This window comes from Ambystoma mexicanum, chromosome 10 (genome assembly GCF_040938575.1).
Source record: "Ambystoma mexicanum isolate Mex_15411 chromosome 10, UKY_AmexF1_1, whole genome shotgun sequence".
Classification (NCBI taxonomy): Eukaryota; Metazoa; Chordata; class Amphibia; order Caudata; family Ambystomatidae; genus Ambystoma; species Ambystoma mexicanum.
In genome coordinates this window covers 703,901,421-703,918,685 of record NC_090932.1, presented here as the reverse complement: position 1 = coordinate 703,918,685, position 17,265 = coordinate 703,901,421, and the positions used below count along the sequence as shown (strand labels likewise).

The 17,265-nt window shown below is 46.7% G+C and overlaps 1 protein-coding gene across 4 annotated transcripts in view; it reads left to right on the top strand.

Annotated features, from left to right (window-relative positions):
- Nucleotides 1-5,683: 5,683 nt before the first annotated feature.
- LOC138491668 (phospholipid scramblase 2-like) overlaps nt 5,684-17,265 on the top strand; it is a 412,550-nt gene continuing 400,968 nt past the window's right edge. For 2 of the 4 annotated variants that reach the window (XR_011276070.1, XM_069618311.1), the window contains exon 1: nt 5,687-5,961. The gene's annotated coding sequence lies outside the window, so the exon portion shown is untranslated. Of the gene's footprint in view, nt 5,962-17,265 lie in introns of all 4 variants that reach the window. The other 2 variants (XM_069618313.1, XM_069618312.1) reach the window with 2 other exon arrangements.

The following is a 17,265-nucleotide window of genomic DNA, read 5'->3' as shown; positions in this document are numbered from 1 at the left end:
GAGGCTCGATCAGAGAGGAACGAGGTCAGCCAGGCCAGGGCTTGATCGGTGATACCCAGGTTATCACGAAGATGATTGAGCAGGATGGCATGGTTGACCATGTCAAATGCAGAAGAGAGATCGAGTAAGATGAGGACAGAGGGGAGATTAGAATCAAGGTTAGAGAGCAGGTCTTCACGGATGTTCAGGAGAGCAGTTTCTGTGCTTCTGGCTGCTCTGAAGCCAGACTGATGGTCATGGAGACAGCCAACAGATTCAGTGTGAAGATTAAGCTGGGAGATGGTCAGCTTTACCAGGAGTTTTCCCAGGAAAGGAGTGATGGAGATTGGGCGAGAATTAGCCAGGCAGGAGGGGTCGGCTGAGGTTTTCTTGAGAAGAGGGTGCACAAAGGAGTGCTTCAGGGGGAAGGGAAGGCTCCAGTGGTGCAGGAGTGGTTGCAGAAGTCAGCCAGGGCAGGAGTGAAGGTGTCAATGTGGTCCTTGATGGTTTTGGAAGAACAGGGAAGAACCTGTTTTGATGAGACTTTCATAGATCAGACTTGTCTAAAAACCTTGTCAGGGGAGAACAGAGGAAAGGAAGACAAAGAGGGAGGAGAGGTGGCCACAGGGGGGCCGAAGGTAGATGAGAGAGTAGAGGGAGGAGGAGAAGACGAGAGGGTGGGCAGGTGGTCCTGGGTTTTGGAGATGAAATGAGAAGCCAGGGCCTGGGAGGGGACAGGAGAGGTAGAGACTGCAGCAGGATTGGCCAGCTCCTTGCACATTTTAAAGAGTCTGTCCGAGTTGTTAGATGCCGCGGAGACACAAGCTTGGATGTGGGCTCTGTTCTGGACAGAGAGCTGGTATTGCCTTTGGAGCAGGGGAGTGTCAGTGGGAATGGTGTCTCTGACACCTGTATGGGACAATCCAGGTTTTCAGCCTGGCCGCGATCGGTTGGGATTTGGGAAGTGGTTGTCGGGAGGCTTGTCGAATCCACATTAGCTATACAAAGATAGTCGCCCAATGATGTTTGCTGAATGTTAACGCGTCTTTACTTTGTCCGAAACCGAACGATTCTGCTACACATAGCTGCGGCATTGGGCTTCTCACCCATCTACAAAGAAGGGGCTAATAGGCCACTGTCTGCCCTTGAGCTATCATTACAGGGGGGTTTGACACAGGCCGGATTTCAAAGCTGTACAAGTTATTGGACACATAGGACCCCGCTGTGCGCCTACCGTATATGGCTAAATGGGAAGCTGATTTGGGGGTGCCCATTAAGGATGAGAAGTGGCTCAGGATATGGAGCAGTATGCTTAAATTTTCCAGATGTGTCACAGACTGGGAATGTTCCTATACATTTTGTTACAGGTGGTATCTCACCCCAGAAAGGCTGCACCACATTGTTAGTGATTACTCGGCAGCCTGTTCGCGAGGTTGTGACACTGTGGGTTCTCTTCTTCATATTGTGTGCACTTGCCCACAGGACTGTCATTTGCCATGGATCCACAGTGGTAATCCTGAGTGACACGGGTGCTGGACTGTTCCCCCTTACTGGTCCAATGGCCACTCTAATCGGGCCTTTTCTCCTGGCAGCATAATTGACCATCGCCCCAAACTGAAAATCGGTTGATAGCCCGTTGATCCAGATGTGGTGGGTTAAGATTTGGCACATTTTGGTAGTGGACAAAATTATTGCGCTGTGTGACGGACGCTATGCCAAATATGTCTCTATCTGGAGCCCATTCATTGACTTTGCATAGACGTATCCTGCGATTGTCACCAAGCCCCCCTTGTTGCTGCACTTTTCATCATTGTAGTCCACCGGATCTTTGGGATGGGGAATGGGTTGGCATTGTGTGAGGGAGGGGTCAGTGGAAGCTGGACTCTATTTTACTATTATGCTATGTTTATCTCGCAGGATCCTAGGTCTCCAGAAGTGTCTGAATTGTGCCTGTCATTCATGTTTTGTACTGTACCCAAAGTACGTTGTTAATGTTAATGTTAAAGGATACTTGTACCGTGCACCTTGTCCACCGGAGTGGTCCTCTGGCGCTCTGGTGGATCTGAAACGGGAAGTGGGGTTGAGTTAGTGGGAGTAAGCGGGAAAAGTGCAAGGGAGCAGTGATGTGCTGTTGGCAGCCTCAACATCGTGTTAACACTGTTCGCTGGGTTTGGGGTGTTTTCCGGTCGGTAGACATTGTGTGCTGTTGTGCAAGTCTATGTGAGGTTTGTTTTGTTGTTGCGGTCTAGTGAAGTTTGTGCGGTTTGGTGTGGAATAGGGTTGTGATTGTGTCTGGTTAGAGTTTGAGAGGTGTAGGCGGAGAGGTGAAATTGTTAGTGGATTGGTTATTGGCATTGTTGTCTATAAGTGGTGGGCTGAATTTTCACGTTTTTCTAGGTGTGGCGCTTGAAGATCACTACATGTCAACCTAGCTCTGGCATCAGCCGATAATCATTATCCCTTCCATAAAGGACGCACTCTAATATTTACATATGTGCCCAAAAATTCTGCCCCTGCCCACCGTTGGAACCTGTCTATGTGTGGGGCTCGCTGGTATTCGCGATTCCATCCTAATCTGGCCTCGGTGGCATTCCCGATGCAGTCCGGACGTGGCTTAGCTCAACAACCGCTACTCTATCCAGAAGTGGCATTGGTCGGCAATCCCAATCCTACCCAGCTGCTCATGCAGGTCATCGCTCACAACCCTGTCATCCAATGAGGTACATGCCAACACTCGTAGCTACATCTAGGCGCGGCATCTGCCATCATTCACAACTCCGTCCAGGCTCTGCGTATGCTAACGTCCATAGCGCCGTCCAAAAGTGGCAAATGTTAACATTCATAATTGGCACTTGGTGGGGTTCATGGAGTGGGTGAGAATGTAGGGTTGGATTGGGGTCGCCTAGAATCTGTTAAAATGATGATTTATACTTGCCTAACCAAATTCCTATGGGGAAAAAAAGACACAGAATTTCTCCCTGCAAATTAAAATAATCCCTTATTCAGGGTGGCGTTGGATTCCCTGATTTCAAAAAATATCACATGACTTTTGTTCTCAGGCAAACGCAGCTTTGGTTTACTCATGGAGAGACAACTTTTGCACCTAACTGGGTACTCTTGGAAGGAGCTATGGTTTCCCCTATTTCCCTTGCAGATTTTTACCTCAACAAAGGTAAAGACAAATTTAATAAATACTCCTGCATTCGCCAATCTGCACATTTTCTTAGATTATATATGTTCCCTTCTAAGGTAAAACAGTCCTTGTTCACCTCTCCTTTCATTTGGCTTAATCCCTTAAATAAAATCAAAGGAAAATCTGACTGTTGGAAACCATGGCTCTCCAGAGGTATTACATTTTGCAATCAGTTTTTTCTACATGGTACTCCTATTACCTTTACTGAATTTGCTACTAAGTTCTGCATGGCTATTTCTTTCTTGAAACAGTATCCAAATATTATTAGTGCAGTTGTGGAGAACTATGAGATTGTAATGTATAATTCCAATATCCTGAATGGGCAAAGCCTACTACATTTGCTTAACTTTGATATTACTGCCTCTTTGCATTTTAAAACCCTAGTGCTAACATCTACTACTCCAATTGTTGGAGTCGCTTACACTGCCAGAGCTCTTTTAAACATATGTTTATAGAATGTAAGTATGTCAAGCCATTTTGGAATTCTGTATGGAACACTATCAAATGTATTTTCAACTTTCACCAAGATGTTTGTTTTGAATTCCTTGTCTTTGGTAGCTCTTTCATACAGAACAACACTATTAATAAGTATGCATGCTTTTTGTTAGATTTCTTTTTCATGCTTGCAATCCAAACCATTACTGCTAACTGGAAAAATGTGAATAGTATTCATTATAATCTCTGGTGGAATTCTATTTGTAATATCCACAGAATAGAAAACTGCAATGCCTCCTCTCCCGACCTACTCTGTAAACAACAGTTGAAATGGTAGTTCTTCCTAGATTTCCTATCCAAAGTTGACTCCCATTAATACTCTATGAGCATTACCTCTTTTAAAATGATCCTGCATCTCCCCTACTCCCCCCCCTATTGTTCATGTCCTGTCCCATTTGTCTTGTCTTGTTCATTTCAATGTTTCCCCACCCTTTATTTAAAAATTCTTATCTTCTTCCTATAATGGTGTTATGCGTATACTTGGCTTATATGTTCATGAGGTTTTGATCGTTTTATGCATTCTCCCTGTATACGCCCTATATCTTAAATGATCTGTTGTATTAATGATATGCCTTGTATACCTAATTCCTCTAATAAAAACATTTAAACAAAAAAAAATGAAATATCTTCATATGAATACATTGAGTAACATGTGGCACGCTCCCCGTTTCATGAGAGACAGTGTTTGGCGCAAGCTAAATACACCTGAATCTCATAGAGGGATACCTTGCGAGTGAGGAGCAATAAAGTGATACGTGAGCCGAATGACGTTTCTGTTGCGAAGTACTAGTTCCTCATTTGGACTTCTCTCCATAGAATTGCATTGAACTGAGCATATGTATTTCAGAAAAAAAACTGAGAATCCCAAAAACTAAAGTGCATGTCTCATTTAATGCAAAGGAAACACAAACCACTTAGTAAAAATGAAATAAACTAATTTCATTCAGCCTCTGAATAGGGAAATGGCCGAATAAGTAGCTAGCCTAAGCATGAAAATAAGAAGCTGGTGCACCACTTCCCACAGTGTCCCCGACAGAGGCAGGAACTATTCGTAACTGACGTCAGTTTGATGGTCCTGAAATACTCCTAGAGGAGGAGGCAGCACCGGCTTCTTTTCATGGAAAGAGTAAAAGGGTTCCTGTGGCGAGGTAAGGTTATCTCACAAGTACTGAAACGAGGAAGAGAGGGGTGGAGGTAATGAATGCATAAGGCTGGCAGGACTCTCGAAAAGCAAGTGACGGGATACAGTGACAAGTGTACCAGAAAAGTAGTGGAACTATGACTCCGGCGGGGGACAGAGTAGGAAGTAAAGGAGCAACGTGCAACACATTTTTCAAGGGTTGCAGTTATGCTGGATGGCAGCCAATTCTGAGATGAGGCCCTGCCAGGGCTCGCGAAAGTCCCCTGCTAACACCAGGCTACTAGAAGGCAAGGTTTTTTTTTCTGAAGCCTGGAGCTCCTGTGTGTAAGCTAGAGCTTCAGGCTTTAGTTAAAAAAAAAAAAACTAGCATTGTCATTGTATCGCCGACCCCACTGCCAGGCAGCCTTTTCATTAGAGATGCATGGGTGATAATCCCTGCATCTGTAATGGAAGGGGTGCCTGGCACGGGGTCTGCGACACAATGAAAAGGTTAGGCTTTTGTGTGTAAAGCCTGAAGCACTCGCGTGTAAGCAAAGGTCAGGCTTTCCCCTCAACAAGTGCCTTTTTATTGTTTCGCCGACCTCCTGCCAGACACCCCTTTGATTAGGGATGCAGGGACCCGGTGCATGGATCCTCACCCTCGCACCACAGGTGACAGGGTGGTGATCCGCACATCGCCAGTTAAAGAGGTGCCTGCGTCAGCGCAGCAAGTGAAGGGCAGGCAAAAATTACCTGACCGCTACCCGTTAGCCCACGGCCCCAGCCCTTTTGCAGAATCGTGCCGGGGCTCTTACGAGGGCGTGGCCTAACAGGCAACATTCAGGTGAGGTGTTGCCTTAATTGCGGCTTCGACCGCCTGCTAGGCCACGCCCATTAATAGCCCCGGACGGCTCGAGGTTTAGTCCACTTCAGGCACTGGCGAGGTTACGTTGGCTCAGTGGTCGAATGTGACCGGCGTCTCAGTAGACACGCGGGGCGCGTCTGCTGATGTGTTTTGCTCACTGTCGGCAAGCTTCTGCTTGGAGGTAGGAAGTCGGGACCGCCCTTAGAAATTCGCACCTCCTCCTCACCAACACCTGGAGCCTTAGGGAGCGTCAAGCAGCCGCCAAGGCAGCCGCCTCCCTCACCTTCCATCGAGTTATTCCTGACACAGGTGAGTGCGCGTTTCTTAACGGCGTTCAGTCAAGAATTCTAAAATCTGTGAATTCGGCTTGTCGTGCAGTACACGTCCGGATGCCGCGGGCAGACGAGAGTTTGCCCATGCCCCTTAAGCATCTTCTGTACCTTTTGAGCTGCAATATTTATTTTAATATGTTGTGTGGGGATTCGCTTATGTTTGAATTTTGGTTTTAATGGAGTCTTTTTACATTTCCATATTAAAGTGGACTTTTGAACAAGTAAGTTGGATTTTCCAGAACCTCTTGTTCGGGAAAATCTTCTCAGTCCCCGCGTTTCGTTGCTTGTGATTTTAGGAAGCCTATTACTCATTTTCCTTCTACTGTTCCGCAACCATGTCCTTCGGTGCTGGGGTGACCCCAGTTGGATGCTACGGGTTCGTTTCCTGGCGAGCGTCCACACGTAGTTCAACGGCATTGCGAGGCTTTGAAATTGCATCTATGTTGCTCAGGGTTACGCTGAACGGGTTACTTTTTTTGCACGCGATTTAATCCCTTGGCATTACAGGCGTCACAATGTTAACGCATCGTATGCCATGCCTGCTTTGTCGCTATGTGGGATTATCTGAAGTGGTGGAAATTAATGATGTGAACACTGTTTTTGTCAAAGAGTGTGGATTTCTTCGTAAACTAATCACGTATCTCCGTGTGTGTCACGGTAGATGCTTGTGTCAAATGAGTGAAGCTAGCCGTTCAAAATGGGTTCACATAATTTACTAGGTACATTGCCGAAGTTGTAAGGATAAGTACATAAGGAGAAAACAAGTGAGTGGGTAAACACAGGGAGAGACATCCACCGGCCCCGTTGTCCATTAATCTTGCAGGTCCTAACTGTTTTTCTCTGGAACACTCATGCACACTCCAGTCCAAACATTCCACACCAACACTCTAAATATGGCCTAAGCATACAAACCATGGATAGGGAGCAGATCCAAACCTAACACATCTCCCCCCTTTAAATAACCAGACAACAGCAGGAGAGGACAAAAGGAGAGGATCCACAATTGCTCTGAATAAAAACTAATACACGAGAATTACCAACCAGGGCAAACCCTTCACAATCCAAACTCTTACAAACCAAGCTACTTCTCAGAGCAATACATTGCTGGCCTCACAATTCCCTACACTAGCTTAAGAACAGCTAAACTCTAATCATAAACATGCATCAACTCTGCAGCGGGCCCAACACAGACGTCAACAGGGAACCAGCCCTCATTCTCCACACACACCTAACCACCAAGTTACATGCAGAACACACTTATTAATCCTCCACCTACAAGCTGTACACCAACAACTACCAAACTTGGCACCAATGCCAGAACTAAAAATGGTGCTTAAGATTAATACAGCTTTTTTGCACCCACTAATCCAATAGCTCACCACTGTCCATGACGCACCAGCACATGACCAAACACCATTCACACATCCTCGAATTCAGCATTAAACATGGTGTAACACTTAACAAAAAAAATACGCCCGAATTAGGACCATTGTTTAAGCCTGCAGGGAGATTCTGTGTGTACCTGTAGAAAAATAATTGGTTAAACATACAATGCATCACAAGTATTTACATTTTCTTTTCTTTAGTGGGGCCATTTCCCTTTAAATAAAATGGCTGTTGCTCTGCTCATCACACAGCACATGCACCACACCTTAGCACATATCCATAATGGCATCTAATATACCAAAGTAGCCACCAACATGCCAAACAGTGACACCTGCTATGCACCGCCTAACCTGCACTAGGGGCATTTCAATATACACCATACTAGTGGCCTCTCATGTGCACCTCCTATCGCAGGCCAATGGCATCTCATATGCCAGACTAATGGCACCTCATGTACCAAGACCAGTTGCACCTCATGCACACTTCCTATGCCAGAGCAATGGCATCTCATATACCAGACTAATGACACCTAGTGGCGGGTCTCATTCTCACAACTTAGCACACCACGTGCCAGGACACCCAGTCCCTCCCCCCCAAACTTGCACCTAGTGCCGGGACCACAAGTCCCACCAAAGCACTCCTTACCACCGAAATGCACCTACATCAGTTTCACTACACAAGCAAGAAGTAAACTCCGTTTCCCCTCCTTCCTCCTCACCTTTTAAACTTTGGTTTGGAATCTCTCCTCTTCTTGCTCTTCAAGGATGGCTTCTTTTTTTTAGAAGATAAGGACGCCACAGTGCCACTAGAATAGTGCGATGTGGACGGATCCCCGTGCACGTCTGTTAAGGGGGAAAAAGCCTGAGGCATAAAAAACCCCTCCACGGGATCGGATGCAGTCGTAGACCATTCCAACGAGAAGCAGTAGTACGAAGACTCCGAAATCAGGAAGGCAAGTCCGATGAAGGAAATCTGGAAGTGGACCGAACAGCAAGAAGACAGAGAATAACAGAGATCCAAGATAAGTAGAAGGGCGAACCAAAGAAAGGGGAAGCAAGAGAAGGGCAACAGTGAATTTCACTGTGAAATGGTGAAAAGAACGAGGTGTTAGAACCAGCCAGAGATATGGTAAAAGAAAAGAGAGAGAGAGAGAGAGGAAAACTCGAAGGTAGAGGAAAGAATGGCGGTAGGAACTGCAAGGAAAATAACAAACGAGCGTTACCAACACAGGGAAACCTAACGTTGGAATGCGTCAGTAAGACGGAAGTAAAGGGCTAAATACTTCTGGGACTGACGTGACTACAATGACTAGACCGGCAAGGCGCGTTGAGAAAACAACGTGCCGGAACATCTAATGGCGGCCACTCTTCCAGCGGTCCCAGATACGCCACTTGCTACATCGCATGACAACCAGAAGCAAAAAACGGAACCATGGTACACAGGAGTTTAATGCTTATGACCTAAACATATGTACTTAGCATGTGTAAATAAGGAAAACAAATGTGGTGAGGAAGGGCAAGCATACATGTTTTTGCATGAATCGCCCCAGAGTTTATTACCCAGAACCCCGACAAAGTGAGACTTGTGGTGTTTGTTTTTTATATTTAATTTTATTATTTTTTTTCCTCCACCAAATATCAAACTTTGTTGGGATTGTAGGTTGTCAGACCTGGATTCCCACAGGTGTTTTCTTTTTGGAAATGCATGGGGTTCCCTGTTTTCCTTGGTGGCTTTGACACTCTAGGCCCAAATCTGTAGGTTGTCTCCTCAAACCCTTTAGGGGTTGCCAGTGGTTGAGCCTTTTTCCTATGCGCCCAGGTATGTGCACCCACACATGTGAGGTCCAACCTTCCCACAGGTGTCCCGGCGAAAACAGTACATCTGTTGTTGGCGACGTGTTTCGGTGGGGGGGCAGAGGGAAATGTCTAAAATTTTGAAAATAAACACTATTATCAGACATCACTCTGGCACCCAATGAAACACGCTGCCCACACGTCCGACCATCCCACGTTCTCACAGGTGTCCTGATGAAAACGGTACCTCACATTAGTAGTTTAAATGACTCAAAACATACAGTGTGAAGTACTGAAGTATATTTGTGTTTGATATTGTCTCATTCTAGTGAATGTTTAATAAGTGTTTTACCAAGAAACCATGATTGTGAGTCTATTTGACTACTTCTGATTGTACAGCACACATTCCCCTCTTGAGATAAGCCTGGCTGCTCAGCAATGCTACCAAAACTGTGTAGTACAGACTTACACCAAAGGTTTGTTTGCTTACACCTGTAGTCCTAGTTGTGTGTAGGTGTCCCAAGGGTACTGCATACAAACTGTGCCTAACAGTTACCTATGGCACCCCAGCAAAAACAAATCCTCACTACTCTCCAATCACAGGCCCTCTTTCAAGCCATCCCTACTGAATGTCACCCCCCCCTAGTAAAAACGCATTTGCCCCTTCATAGGGGAAGAAATCTGCCCCCAGGGAGGGCTATTTGAGGTGCCCCCATCCACTTAGGTTGGGTGGGAGAGGGCCACCCCCCCTTTCATTACAAAATTCCTTGGTGATTTAGGGTACCTCAGCCCCCCCTAAAATCCACCCTAGCCTTTTTGATTTTTTTTTGGTTTTTTTTTTTGTTTTTTGTTTGGATCCACCTGCAGGCCTTTCCTTTAGGGAGCCTGCCCACACTTTTCTGGTGGCCCAAACAGATCACCTCATGTAGTCCGCCTTGGGGTCAAATGGGGGCAGTAATCTGCCCCCAGGGAGGGCTACAAGGAGTACCCTTGTTGGGGGTACTTTCTGGCGGTTGGCAGAGCCGTACTCGGGGTCCATGGACCTCCAGCTCTCTGAAGGCCCTAACTCCTTCCGTGTCCCAAAGAAGTAGGAGGCCCACACAACAGCAATAGTTACTGCTGTTTTATTGCAGGAAAGCGGACCGGGACAGGTACATGGAGCACAGGATCCAAGCAACTTCTTCTCGTAACTGGGCTCGCAGGCCCCTTTTGTATCTGAGTGACGTAACAATGTGCGTCATCCTGTGAAAGCTCATCCCCAAACCTACCGCCACTCCAGGTTGGTTCCCCGAGTGGTAGGTTCAGTATAGACCTGTATAGTGAAAAGTGTTATTGGTAGAGTAGAGGTTAGGTGTTAAGCTTGGGTCGTCCCTAAAAGTGGTTACTTCTAAAAGGTTACATGGAGAGAATTGGTGATTGGTTATAAGTGGTTAGCCCCCCTGTGCCCTGATTGGTCCATCAGCGAGCCCCCAAGCCTGGGACCATCATCGTTCCCATCATGCGATGTACCTGGCGTTAGCAACCATTTGTGACTATGTGCCAGTGGACGACAATGGAGGGGTCCCGCTACTTGCCACTTGAGCGCGCCCCTTTCCCATCGCTGCATGTGTCTGGGTTGTTAAAAACTCTGTTGTGAGCTGTGTCTCAGTCATGGGACACCAGTGTTTCTTCAGTCTTCAGGAGTTGGCATGGTATCAGGCCGGCTTGCTCACGTGATGAGACTGTAGATGAGGCAGAATTATGGGGATTTGATTTGTATTTTGCTCCGGGTAGTTGCAGCAGTGTCCAGTGTCACTTTGGCTTGGAGAGCGCAGAATGTGGATTGCAACATCGTGACCTTGGCTGCGTTGGCTCCCCCCAGGGCTGTTTTGCATGCTCAGCACCTTGTAGCTCTGTATGAACTGCCCTGGGTCTGTCGACTCTGATTTGCGGCCTACTTCGGCTTGGTTGCATGTTGTGGCATAAGCTCTATGAGGCTGGGGGTGTGGTGTGGTTCCTTTTGCATCGGTCCAGTTATAGGATCTCCAGGGTTAGTAGCATGAAGCATCTGCAAGCATATACACTAACCCTTCTGGCATCTTGCGTTTCTGTGAAGTGATTGCTGGCTTATGTGAAAAAGATGTACTTCTGCGAGTATACACAGTCTGCTACATCATAGCACTGAGCGTGTTCATGTGGTTTGGTGCGTGTCTGATCCAGGTGCGTGGCAGCACATGTGTTTCTGTCTGCAGTTATGTCGTGTCATCTCTAACGATAGCGGCTTAGGTTGTGAGACATTTTAGTCAAGCTGGTCCATGCGATTGGTTTCAGCTCTCTTGGTTCCCACCTAGTGCTCTGGGTGGGCTGTGGCTAGGTTTTGCCAGTGAGGCGTGGTCATGGTGGATGTTAACATCTGAGGTGGGGGACAGAGGTGCAAACTCATCCTGCGGAGGTTACTTGGAGTGTGACGTCATTGGCCATAGTTTTTTACGTTGGAAGGGGGATGAGACCGTCCCATTTTCCCCTCTTCAGTCCCCCCTCTGATCGATTTGTCAACCACAAAATTATCCACTCTTAGCGTCACACAGGCGCCACACCTTCGTTATCCCTGCCAGGTGTCCATAGCGATTGACATGATCCTCAAATGACCAATACATGTATACACACCCACCACCGGGGTACAATAGACCCCTTTTCCAACGTGTGATTTTGGAATTTGTGGATTTTCCACTTTAATAGATGGTGGGTACAAGTCTGCTTCTGACACAGCTGTTCACTTTCCTTGAGGATCACCTCTGTGTGAGGTTACTCTTCTGCAGGCTTGAGTATGTGCATACCGATCACTTCTTCTGCTGTATGTTTTGACCTTTTCATCCAGAGCTTTATCCTCATCACTGATGCCATTCCCAATATAATGCATCCTGCTAGTACCTTAAGACCATCCACTAGCCATGATGGTATCCACGACCAGATGTATGAAAACCAACTTCATTCTTTCTTGGTTCCCTTTGCTTCGTCTTCCATATTCGCGTGCATCTTGGTCAGTTGTGATAACACTTCTGATAGTGTGCCATTATCTTCATCATTTTTGTGGCAAAGAAAACATACAGCAGGAACTGCCGATTGTTACGCAAACTCCTCCTTCCATAACGGTGAGGAGGTCCAGAATGTACCTGTTCTGTAGTGCTACCAATGTATTTCTCTTAACGTTTCTTTGATGGCGTTGAATCTGTTTACTGTGGAGTTTGTCATCGGCTCCCATCTGGTGATTTGCAGCCACTTAGCATTTGCATATACTTGTACCCCTGGATATGTTATTGAGAAAAAGAACATGGCAGCTCTAGTGAACAGTGTGTGAGGTGCTGGAATGTCGCTGAGTGCTGTGCTGATTTGCCCCAGAGGTAATTTCCTGTGAGTGGTTTTCTTTGTGTTTTTTTTTTTTTTTAAATTTTTTTTTATTCTTGTCATTGTCTTTTCTGTGGGAGTGACATTTCGATGTGTGCTGCCAATTAGTCCTAGAGACCCTTTCCTTCTTTTGTTACTTCGTCCACCTTGGGGAAGTCTTCCATCTAGATGTGGTACTACCAGAGAGGGTACGTTGATGTTTACCAGAGTACACACTCCACCCCAAGATTTGTGGTGAACTGTGATATGCTTTTGCTCCACAAGCCCAGTAGTAGTCCATTAGAACTGCTGTTCCAGCACCCCCCTCAGGAAGCTTCACTATCCTTTTACATCCTTCGTTCAGTCATACATCAACTTCTCCATCATGCTGGTAACACAGTGCGGGAGATGCAACAGGTATTATTGTCATCGGCTCCTCCTTGTCCAGCCATTTGAGCAGCCCTGCACCCCTTACCCACTCCTTGTAGCACTTGTCATTTTCTTCTTGCATCGTCACTACCGGAGACTTTGCTAACGTCAATATTTTGCTTCCCACTACTCCGTCTACCCAGCCGTTCTTTGTATATAGCTTGCCATAGGTCAGCATCAGCAGTCTTTCCCAGCAGCCAGGTTCACCTCCTATTTCCCTTCCGTTCCATTTACATGGCAGGTAGTCCAGCGTCACTTCTTTTGTTTCTCCTTTATTTGGTCCGTCTGTTACGTACTAGTCCTCCATTGAGCTGCCAATAATCGTCAAACATATGTTGTGTTTTGATGAAGTTATCTTCGTATGGGTATGTGGACTTTGATTGCCACTTTAGTGGTGCAGTTTTGCCTTGAAATCGGCCTTGTGTTTGGAACAGTGCTAGAAGTGCTAGATGTAGGAGGCACTATGCTGTGGATGCTGGTACTTAAGTGGCCACAAATGTTCTGGAGGCTCTCATGGCATGCGGGATCAACAAGCGACATAACAGTTGTCCTTTGTCATATCCTTACCAATTTTGAACATGTTTTTGTACCACATGTTGTAAGAGGCATGTGTGGACTCTGTAAGGTATGTTTCGACTCCATGTATATCAAGGGGAAACACTACGCTTACCTCTTTTGCCCCGTGCTATTCGTACCACCTGACAGTGTTCCCTGCAGCTGAAGTGGGGGAAATGTTAGTATTGTATGTTGCGGGTGCATGCAAAGCATAATATGCCTGCCAGACAGTGGCAGTTTTCAGCCCAGGGGTTAGAAATACCCCCATCATTTTAATCACAATTGCAACCACTGGCATGTTACTCTTACCTATGCTGCCATCCTGCAGCTATTGAGTTGAGATGATAAAGGTGCCTGCCTGAATATTCTTTAAAATGTTGGCGTTATTACTTGTTACTTAAGCCCTGTGGATCAAATGGTCGTTCAATGCCCATGTAAAAAGCTCTTCCCACATCCGCCCTGTCTCTTAGAAAGTGTAGGGCCGCATGGAGGTGTGGCTCTGATCGTACCATGAATTGAATAAAAGCATTGTAATAAACGTGTGGTTGCCTGGGACTAAAATGTGTTGGCCTTTTAAGTCAGTGTACGAACAGGTGTGATAGTGCTTCTGGGTGGTCAATGGGAGGCAACTTTTAAGCCAGGGCAGTGATCGATGTGTTTATTAAATATTTACATATAAAACAGTACAGTGGGCAAGACCTGCATGTGTGAGACAAAAGGGAGAAGAGAACATGCACATGTTTACACAGTGTTGTGCGTATTGGCAATACCCTTACCAATGTCGGTTGTTAACTTCTCTGATCATTTAATTTATTGTCTACTACATTATTCCACTACCATGCTGTCACGATCCATGCCCCTGACCGCCTCAGGTATAACGGCCCCCTGGCAGCAGTGGGGTTAAAGCCCTTCACACTGGCCCAAAGGGCCTTAAAACTCCATCAGAAACATACATGGAGTCACCAGGCTCAATATCGGGAATAAATCAATACCAGTTTTGGACCTTAATCCAACATGGAGGCCTATTACACAGCTCCATTCTTTAGAACCAAGCCATGCTGTCTAGGGCTTTGGGTGTGGCTGGGCCTGGAACTACTTGGCCTGGGCTATTTAAACCACACCCAAACAGTAGAACACACTTGGAGTTATTCTGCACTCCTCCAGTGTAACGCTCGCCGTGTCCAGCTCCTGCTCATCTGCTTCTCCGGCGGCCCGGTCCTGAAGCCCTAGATCCGGATTCCATTAATAACCTTGAAGAAAAACAGCATTAGCAAGCAAGGACACTTACCTGTGAAGTAACCGGCCTTGAATCCATCCTGTGCTTCGCTTACCTCGCCCATCTCCCGAGTTTGCCGCAACGGTAAAGAAACAGCATTAATAATTCTTACCTGGGCAAGCAGCAAATCCTGGCAGCACCCTGCGCTTCCTTACCTCGCCCATCTCTGGGTTTCACCGCAACCTGCAAGGGAGAAAGAACAAGGTCAGCATTAACCAAGCACTTACCTGGACAAGCAGCGCTTCGATCGTTCATCACTCCGAAACATCACCACAACCTGTACAAAGAGGAGAGAACAAAGGTTAGCAATTAACCCCAATAAACAGCGCAGCGCTCCGCATCAATAACTCACGTGGTCTTGACCATCGGCGTGGCAACTCCGAGATCGTAACCATCCCTGTGAAAACAAAAAAGACAGTGTTGGGGAACAGCGTAGTGGAGCAAGACGGCCCAGAAGACAGAGAACATGGAGGGAAAGAAAGACAGAATAAATACAGAAAAGACATTATAATTCACCTGGAAGACAGCAAGAACAGTCGGAGTCGCAGCCGTTCTGGACCCGACATAAGGGCACACATACCAGTGAAGCAACTAGATCCACGGAACGACCACACCAAGCACGCCCCACCACGCCCCCTGCACAGAGACTCAGGACGGAAGTTCAAGGCACAAAACCCTAAGGTGAGCAATAACCCCAAGAGGGGATTTGGACCAGAGGGAGGTGGAAGTCCACCCATCACAGAACCAGTATCTTAACCCTCCATTCTCCTGTTATAGACTCTACCCAACGTCTGGGACATAACCAAGCATAGAGGGGTCCGGGATAGCGCTTAGACCTCCATCTAGTATCGTGTGATGCCCCCGTGGATACCAGGTGAGCAATCACTTTTGAAGCTGTATCAATAGTGCAGTGGGGGCATTTTGTGTCTGTGATCATGGGTGGGCAGTGGTCTGCAACTCGTTTATGTCCTTAGGGATATCTACTGCTTGTGATGTCTCTTCCGCTGTATGTCTTTGCTGATGTGTTGGCCCTATTGCTGCTGTGATGGGGCGTGGTTGATGCTTTGTAGGGCTTGATGTTGTGGATATGTGTCCAAAAGTGCTTATTCAACAGTTTCACAGCCCTGGGTGCCATCTTTTCTATGATGTGTGGCCCCGTAAATCTAGGCGAATTCCATTTACTCTTGAAATTCCTGGCGCACTGTCTCCTTCATTTACTGTCCACTTTTAGTTTGGTCCTCGTTTGTGGTTGTTTCCTGTTGATCGTTCTCTGACCCGCCCTGTGTCCTTCGAATCTGTTGAGAGATAGAGGCACTAGTAACCAAAGAAGTGACAATCGTACATTTCTCTTCCAAAAACATCATCCTTCCTTCAGTCGTACATTGCTCTCGTGGGTGGTGTTAATGGGAGGTGCATTTGACATCTGGTCACCACCTCGTGGGGCGTGAGGTGGTGCTCTGAACCAGTCTTGTTTCGCAACTCAAACAGCACCAAGGGAAGGCAATAAAGACAAAGCTTGTTGGTCGCTTGTTATGTTTTTGCGATGGATTCTTTTAAAAGACCGTTGAGGCATTCACAGACTCCATTGGCTTGTGGCTGGTACGCACAGACAAACTTTGTTTGATCCCAAGCAAGGCAGTGATGTGCTGGAATAATTCATTCATGAAGTGTGGACTTTTGTCTGACCTCAATACTTGGCACACTCCCCACCTTGGGAACACCTCCCTCGCCAGGAATTTTGCTGCTTAAAGTGGATCGGCATGGGAGCACGGGCCAGCCTCGATCCATCTTGAGAAGGGGTAGACTACCACAATAAAGTATCGGTAGCCTTGGCATACGTTGATCATGTCAACGTAGTCAATGTGTAGATGTAGGAAGGGTCCTTCAGGCCGTGGTATTGTACTTTTGATCACTTGCAGCGTGTGACCTGCCGTAAATTGTTGGCAGGTGAGGTAATTACTGATTAAGTTTGCAACGTGCGCATTTTGTTCGGGACAGAACCATGACTCTTACATTCGTGCTGCAATTACCTCCTTTCCTGTATGAGTGGGGTGGTGCAGTTGGGCCAGCGTTGTTTTTAGTAGGGCCAGGGGCATAACTATTTTTCCTGTGTTATTTTGTCCCATAATGCATCTGTTGGACGTTGTACATCCCCCTTTTACCCACAATTCCTTCTCTGCCAATGGGGCAGCCACCTGCAGTTCCATAATCTGTATTTCTGGGAGGCGTGTGTAGCCTTCTTTCATTATCTGCCTTGCCTTCCACTTTTTCTTTTTGTTTTTCTTGGAGGCCCCACTTCTTGCCAAAATATGCAGCATGTTTTGCATGGGAATCTGCTGCCTCATTTCCTCTCGATATTGGGTCTTCCCCATTCGTGTGTGCCTGATGTTTCACCAGCGCTAGCTCATATGGGTATGTTATTACTTCTATCAGTTCACCCAGGAGAGAGCATGTTGTATTGGGATACTATCTGCTCTTC